Raw genomic sequence first — 8,445 nt, 5'->3', positions numbered from 1 at the left:
ACACCCGCCGTTCTCCGCCATACCCAGCATCGGTCGCACTATAACTACATCCGCTCTCATATACTCGTAATTAAAATAGAAATCATATCAATGCAAAAACAGAAATTATGTGAACACCGAACTCACAATAGATATGTTAACCCTTCTCACACACAGGAGTCCCAAAGAGGGACAGGTCAGCCGAAATTGCCTAGGCAGAAGGCGACCTCTTAAACACCTAATGCAACAACAACAAAAACAACGTATTCGTGCTTATACACATACATACCACTCTCACCATAACACCACTTCCATCTCACTCCATCTGCATCAGCCCTCATGTATCCGTGTTCATGCTTAAATACACCCTCCTCCCACCATTCCACAACATTGTCGAACTATAACTATAACCGCCCTCATGTATCCGTACTTACGTACATACATCCCCCGACCATTCCCCAACATGTATCGAACTTTAACTATATCCGCCCTCATGTATTCGTACTTACGTACATACATCCCCCGACCATTCCCCAACATGTATCGAACTATAACTATAACCACCTTCATGTATACTCGCGTAGCATTGCATGCATCCAATTACACGTTTAAAATATTGACAGTCAATATTTAACAATATGCACATTTTAAATATCAGTAAACAGAGATTTTTACAATAGATTCCCTCCATCTAAACAGAGACATCCAGGAATTTTACAATGCCATCAGAACGCATTAAGAAGTTCAAATGGTCAGCAAGTGATAGTTGCGGATAATTACGGTAACTTCAGTTGCAGATTTCGATAACGAATATCTGATGTTTAGCAATTTGCATAACACCATTCACCCAAGATTTATAATATCTTAAAGACCAAGTTTTAATAGAACTAATGATACGGTACCAGTAATACACTGGTATCAGATCAGAAGGTCAACACAGGATTTGGCAACTTTCTTTACGATTGCCTTCAAAGTTTTATGTTCTGTCTAATATGGTCAAAATAGGATGCTCTAAGATAGAATCGTGAGAGAGTCATTGCGGAACTGGTGCCCATAACATAGTCAAACACATCTTTATGTCATGTACTATTAATATGCAAGAAAGAAATGAAATGTTCGATAATATCTTTGATATCACAGATGCGAATTCCTTCGTTGACCCATTGTCGAATGATGATGATGTTTTCATGTCTTTCCTCTAAGGCGGACTGCCTGATTGCATGGAAGACCTTGAGCTTGAGATATGGGGCGAAACTACGTTACGACTCTCTGATGATGTTAACAAGTGGCAGCATTTGTTCATAGCCCCTTCACTATAACATGTAACCACTTTGTTGAGTTTTAATCCATATTCATGTCTCTGCAATGGATCTTAAATAAAGTAGCTTCAATACTGGAGGAAATATACACAATCCATACCAGCCCCTTTGTTTCAGCCCGGGCAAATGTTCTGGTTGAGTGGCTGACCCTATTGTTCTCCTTAGGGTCAGCTTTGCATGCATTTATTAACCCTCAGTCACTACACAGGCAAGTCACTGACAGGCGACAGCAAGGGGACACGTTTAAAGACTTTTAACTGTGAAGGTATGTTTCCAATTAAATGCGTAAACATGTTTATGTAAATGTATCTGTATGTGTTATATTAAAATAAGAATATATATACAAGTGTGCGTTAAATAAAATATTTCTATGATGTGTGAGATTTAGTGAATGGCTTATTCTCCAGGACAGGCAGTTATTTAAATATGTTTATAAAGCTTTTATCATGTATGTGTTAAATGTATTGTATTGTATATATATGTATCCTATTATGATGGTATTGGGATGTTTGGTATTTTTTGTGTTTAATGATAGTGCTATGTTCAGATTTGTAAATATGTATTTAAAGTAGCACTGATTTGATAATAATGTCCACACGCGCAAGAGCATTGTGTAGGAAAGTTAGTTTTATTGTACATTTAAAATTATTTCCGTATTTGTAGGTAGTTTGATGTCACTGTAGCCCTGACCATGTTTGTTTGTTTGTTGTTTAACGCCGCACTCAGCAATATTCCAGCTATATGACGGCGGTCTGCAAATAATCGAATCTGGACCAGACAATCCAGTGATTGACATCATGAGCATCGATCCACGTAATTGGGATACGATGACATGGATCAACCAAGTCGGCGAGCCTGACCACCCGCTCCCGTTAGTCACCTCTTACGACAAGCATAGTCACCTTTTATGGCAAGCATTGGTTACTGAAGACCTATTCTACCCCGGATCTTCATGGGCCCCTGACCATGTAGTCGTGGGATACTGAAATGAGACCTACACCCTTCTGGTACGTTTGCTTATCATCATGAGTAAATATATATAATTAGGTTTATATATTGATTACGTTTTACAAGCCGGAAGATGTGTGCAGATTTGGCATTTCGTGCATATCTTCAATATCTGTGCAACTGTAATTCAAGTTCTATCTTAATTGTCATCATATAAAGCTTATGTGTAGTAATGGCAGCGTCATATGTACATGCAGCAATGCTTAATTTTCTTCCCATACACTTACTTAAAGCTAAAGTATATTTCATTGATGTCTGTGTTATGCATACTTTGATTTGCATGTCAGAAGAATTACCATGCTCTCGTTTTATGTTGTATCTTATTGTATGTTATTGTATGTTATTGTGTATTTCATGGTGTAAACATATACACAGTTTACCAAGTCATTCAAATAAATTGAACTCATACCCGTCGCCGTGTTGTCAAGTTATTCAGCCACGTACACACCTTCTGCCATAGAAACACGCCAGTTACCCATTTCAATGAAAGACAGACAGTTTAGTTTTGTAAATTTCCGTAAAATTAATTGTCGGAAGCAGCAGGAATTCACAAAATGTGCATTTACACCACTATATCCGCGAAATAAATTGTTATGCAAATAGTGGTACAATCATCCTACATTGTGTTTAGTCAGTACCTACTCGCTTTCATGATGCCTGTAGAATATGCTATGTGTATTTTATTTTGTATGACCCTCCCATCAGGACTCTCATAGTTTCCGGCGACCCTCCTCACCGATCATGTTTCTTTTTCCATATTCTTATTTCCATTTTTTCCCCTTTCGAAAGTGTCAGTAATCCGAACAAAATAGTGATCGCGCACGTCGCCGGTTGTAAAGACGCTATTGATTGGCCGGGTTCGCCGCTGTTACGCTCACCATACGTCAGCGAGCGAGCGATGAGAGAGAACAATTGACTTCGCGAGAACGGAGTGTGTGATAAATCGGATTTTAGGATAGTTTCGGATCTCTGAAATAGCGCGAAGTAGAAAATGTTAATTTCGGATCCGTGGCCAAGCGCGGACCTCAAGCGGTAGGAGTGTGTGTATACACACTCCGTGCCTCGCTTAGTTGTCACACGGTAGGTTTCCGTCACTCTTCCTCCCGGAGGAGCACGGCTACACCGCTGAACGCTTTGTGCTGACGCTATGCTATTAGTCGCAAGAAATCCGAGAAGTTTAGTCCGCGTGTTGCAACATGCCACTCAACACCCCTAGAGTATCTAAATGATGACCGTTATTGAATCACTTGATAACAACGTGGTTCCCAGCGGCAGACGATCCGAATCTAGCATCGCCTCCCGCTTGAGCTACGTACTGCAATTGTCGGATCGCAGGCCTGTCGTATATGGCGTTCTCGCTGGTTGTGAGTGGAACTCGTGTTGTGGGTGAGGCATTCCCAACGGTAAACACGCGAATGACTGCGTCAGCCCAGTGATCCGAGTTTTTCGCCCCATAGCGAATAGAAGACCGTAACATGAGAAGGAAAGCGGGATCAGTGCAATTTATTTTTATTATACCCGTTGTTATATATATAATATACACAAGGGTAGTTTGCTACTTGTATTTCGCTGCTTTGTTCATGTATATCGACTTAAAAAAAACGTCAGTTATTCGGTAAGTCTACCAAAAAGAGTGACGAGGCTTGACTAAACATAGTGCTCAAAAGACGTTAAAGCACTATATATTATAAAAACGTGAAAGAATCGGTGTTGTTGAACTTCTTTTGAATAGTATATTATTTTCGACTTGTATATTACAACTTGACTCCAGACCCTTCTCGCCACGCGTACACTATTACGCTTGCAATGTGTCTAGCAAATAATGTTCATTCATTCATTCATTCATTCACACAGACGGTTTCTCTACAGAGCACAAAAAACCCAAAGGTTTTGTGGTTTAATAATTTTATTATAAATGTCATAAATAAACTCTCCTCACAAAGAAACAATACATCATGTTACATATACACGTCGCAGTTAATAAACACATCACGTGCGTTAACAACCAATCTAGTAAAACCAGATCTCTTACTTCCATGCAATGCTTGCGTATGAAGTAACAAACATTATCTATCATAGCTGATACAGGGAAGTATCTTTTTCAGTGAGGTTGGTTTTCAATAACGCTATCAGGTTCAAATGGACAGATGATACGCACAATTCAAGGTGTAATATTTGTCTTGGTTCCTTTTTGCGTTTTCTGATAACAGGACCATTACTATTGATCAGTTCGCAACCTCTCCTTATTCATGATCATTATATATGAACGCCTGACTATTCATAAACGCAGCATGCGTGCCTACCCTCGCGATCGTCTGACGACTCCTCGCAGCGAATAGCTGTAAAAGTACTGCTTCAGTGTGAGGCGTCGTCATTGCCTCTCTCCCTGTTAATGTTAATTCTGAGGCGTAGGAAAAGTATCTTTAGAGAGTTGAAAAACCATGCGTTTATCAGCATTGATTAATGTAAGTATATTGAAAAAAATCATTTCGACACATCTGTTAGAATCCTCACATCTACGTTAATATCACACGGCACAATATCAAATGAGAGGATATTATTTGAGAAAATGAACTATCAAGAACTATGCAATTCGATAAGCGATCATCAATCTACGCAACTGGGACACGATGACATGCATCAACCAAGTCAGCGAGCCTGACCACCCGATCTCGTTAGTCGCCTTTCACGGTAAGCATGGGTTGCTGAAGTGTAGGTAGTATATGATGTAATATTTGATATTGAAAACCACTGAAATGTTCATGACAGATATCATTTCTAAGCAAGAATTCCAATGTTTAATAGAGGTGATTCTTGGTAATTTGTTTGTCCATAAGTTTTTTATTGAGAACCTTTATTGGTTTTTAACCAATAAAATATATTAAATGGTAAAATTGGTTAAGTAAGTTTCTTCAGCATCTAAATGCCCTGTTGCCGACAGTATTGCTCAATAGACTGGATCACACTTGGATAGTTAAGATAATTAATTTTAATGTATTTCTTCCTGCATTGTACAAATGAGAGAATAAAATGATTAATAAATCTGATGTATTTTGTAGGCCATAGTTTCCTTCCCCACGTGTATGTTATTGTGTAAACAGACATCGTGTGAACGAATGTCAACTGCAGGAATATTATTATTTTCTAGAACCTCCATAAAATCCCACCAAGACTTTATTAGTAAATCTTAGAACTAGAACTTATTGTTTATTCTAGACAATATACATGGCTTATGCTTGTGGCAATTGATCTCGTACCCAATTTGACCGCTTATTATAGAGGTATTTAAAAAGTATAAAAAAACACACATTGACTTTACCATTAGAGGCGAAATAGGTTTATATATATCGAGTAAAAATACCATATCTGTCTCATCACATATAGGTTTTGATATATTATGTTCATGGTGTCTTTCACTGACCTTGCTGGTCCAGACTCGATTATTTACAGATCGCCGCCCTATAGCTTGGATATTGCTGAGTGCGGCGTTAAAAAAGTGTTGATAACCAGTATGTGACATTATACCCTCGCACTTGCACTGTCTGCAACATATTACGTAAAACTACGCAACGCCGAATTAATTGATAATCCCATTATCACAGTTCAAGACCAGAGCTAAAGATTTTCTACGTGTAACCAAGTATTATACCACTTACACAGTGAGGAATATTCAACCGTGTCAGTTTAAAAAGAGGTACTATGGTTAGAACATAACGTTTGAAACAATAACATCTTCACTATCACTCGCAGAACCACTTGAGGTATTATTGCTTCTGGCAAAGTCTCCACGTCTTGTGTCCAGGTCTCGCACACCCTAACCCTGCAATGTGAAAGGACTGCGTCGTTAATCTTGACATGCTAAGGGAGAACCTACATCTCGCCCTTGCAGAGTCTTAACTGTGAGATTACAAAAGTACGTATTGACATTCATATAATTATAGGTTTGGGAAAATAATCAAATACAAAATTCAAGTAACTGTAAATTTAACATAGGGCTTATGCAAGCATTTCTTCACACGAACCTTCTATACACACGCGCAGGACAAGTCTGTCAGTGCACATGTTCGAACACGTATATACATCATAAGACAAATGTTATATTTGGGATAACGTAATCTAGCCTATCTGTTGTCGGACTTCATTTTTGTAGAAGCCTCGGTGGCTGAGTGTTTTAGAACGCTGACTTTGTGTGCTGGCGATTAGGTTTCTTCACGCTGGCAGTGTGGGTTCGATTCCCGGATGGGACTCAACCCAAAAAAGTACTAGAATCTGATCTGTACTTTGTGGTACTTTGTTGTACGAGAATCTGTAGTTTACTTAGAAAGTGTTATCCCAAATATAACATTTGTTACATTTGACCACTTTGTAAAATGACATTGTGTGTTCACGTTCATGGATACAGCCACATTCACACCGTTCATCCTCAATAAAATATGCATGTATGGAACTTGTGGAGACAGTGAAATTGGAAGTGACTCCCTCCTGAACATTTGGTTACCGTCACTGTCGTTAATACTGTCAGAATACGGGAACGGGTTCACGCGACAACCGAGTGGCCAAATTGTCATCACGCGCCATGAATAACCTCCCCTTAAGAAGCATACGTAAAATATAAACACACAATGCCATTTAGAGGTTCTACTACACCAAATCAGAACCAGTTGGGACAATGCGGCTTTAGTAGGGTTCAGTGAGATCGAGAGATATCTGCAGGCTGTGATTGGAGGATATTCTGTAAGATTTTTATGTCTTTCATCCATCCAGTTATTAAAACTGACCATGTTTTTCTATATTTAGTTCTGTCTTTTTTAACATAATGACTTATGCTGAATGTGACCACAGCTATTTTAAAGTAGGTGACATTTGGTGCGAAAATGGGGGTGGTGTGTTTAGCTTCCTGTACTCGGAAAAGGAGCTGGCTAAGCTAGTCATTATTTATGTTTTTATTTCTGCTCTAAGGCCAAACTGTGCACACACGTACAGGTAATAGCTGTTGAATGCTTAGTTATTTTTAAAAAGAATATAACGTTACTATAGAAGTCTATGGGAAAACATTTGGTTCTGTGTAATCTGTAAAGTGGTCAATTGTAACAAATGTTATATTTGGGATAACACTTTCTTAGTAAACTACAGATTATTGTACCACAAAGTACCTGATGTAGACTACCAGTTGGCAGACTTTCATTTTTGTGGAAGCCTTGGTGGCTGAGTGGGTTAGATCGCTGACTTTGTAAGATTAGGTGCCTCACTCTGGCGGGACTCCAGTACGAGAATCTGTACTTAACTAAGAAAGTGTTATCCCAAATATAACATTTGTTATGTATAATATAGTATACTAGTAAATCCTTGGTCCTACTATAATTGAGGTGGGATAAACCTACCCTTGAACACTCAACAGTGGTGTGCAGACAGGCTTCATCGCGACTCTTTATTCGAAAATCAACCGAGTCTCTGTTAATCTATTTGCGTATGAATGTAATAAGTACGAAAGTATAAACATTTTCTGGCGCAGATAAATCTCATAAACCCTTCTCAAAGTTATAGCAGACACTGCATACGTTCCAGCTTAAATATTGTCAGCAGAAGTAAATTACAGTAAACTACGGTTATAACGAAAAGGGACCACTAAGTTAAGTTCGTTATAACCGTTGTTTGTTATAAGCGTGTTCGTAATAAACGTAGTTTACTGTACATGACTGACCTTTTTTGGTTTCCACTTGGGATAGTACGACGATTTCTACTCTGTAGACCGTCAACAATCATTTTGGAACTAGTTTTTCGCAATCATTTTCCATTAAACACACTAATGAGCAACGAAAGTTGGTTATCATCAAATAATAATCACTGACTTAACTATATAAAAAATGTCCGAATAAAAATATTTTCTTCGTTGTCATCATGCAATTTTGTGACCGTCGACATGCCCCTGTAGTGGGGTTGGGGATGGAGGGTGGGGAAAAACAGGCGATTTAACGTCTCACAACAATGACATAATGCGTGTGAAACATGATTTAAATATAAAATGTACAAGTCCTATTAGCAAGCACACCATATAAAATGTAAATAATCTCTCTCTCTCTCTCTCTCTCTCTCTCTCTCTCTCTCTCTCTCTCTCTCTCTCTCTCTCTCTCTCTCTCTC

Source organism: Haliotis cracherodii, unplaced genomic scaffold, assembly GCF_022045235.1.
Source record: "Haliotis cracherodii isolate W230 unplaced genomic scaffold, xgHalCrac1.p SCAF_18, whole genome shotgun sequence".
Taxonomy (NCBI): domain Eukaryota; kingdom Metazoa; phylum Mollusca; class Gastropoda; order Lepetellida; family Haliotidae; genus Haliotis; species Haliotis cracherodii.
The sequence above is the reverse complement of the archived record's forward strand: the minus strand, read 5'-3'. Positions refer to the sequence as shown.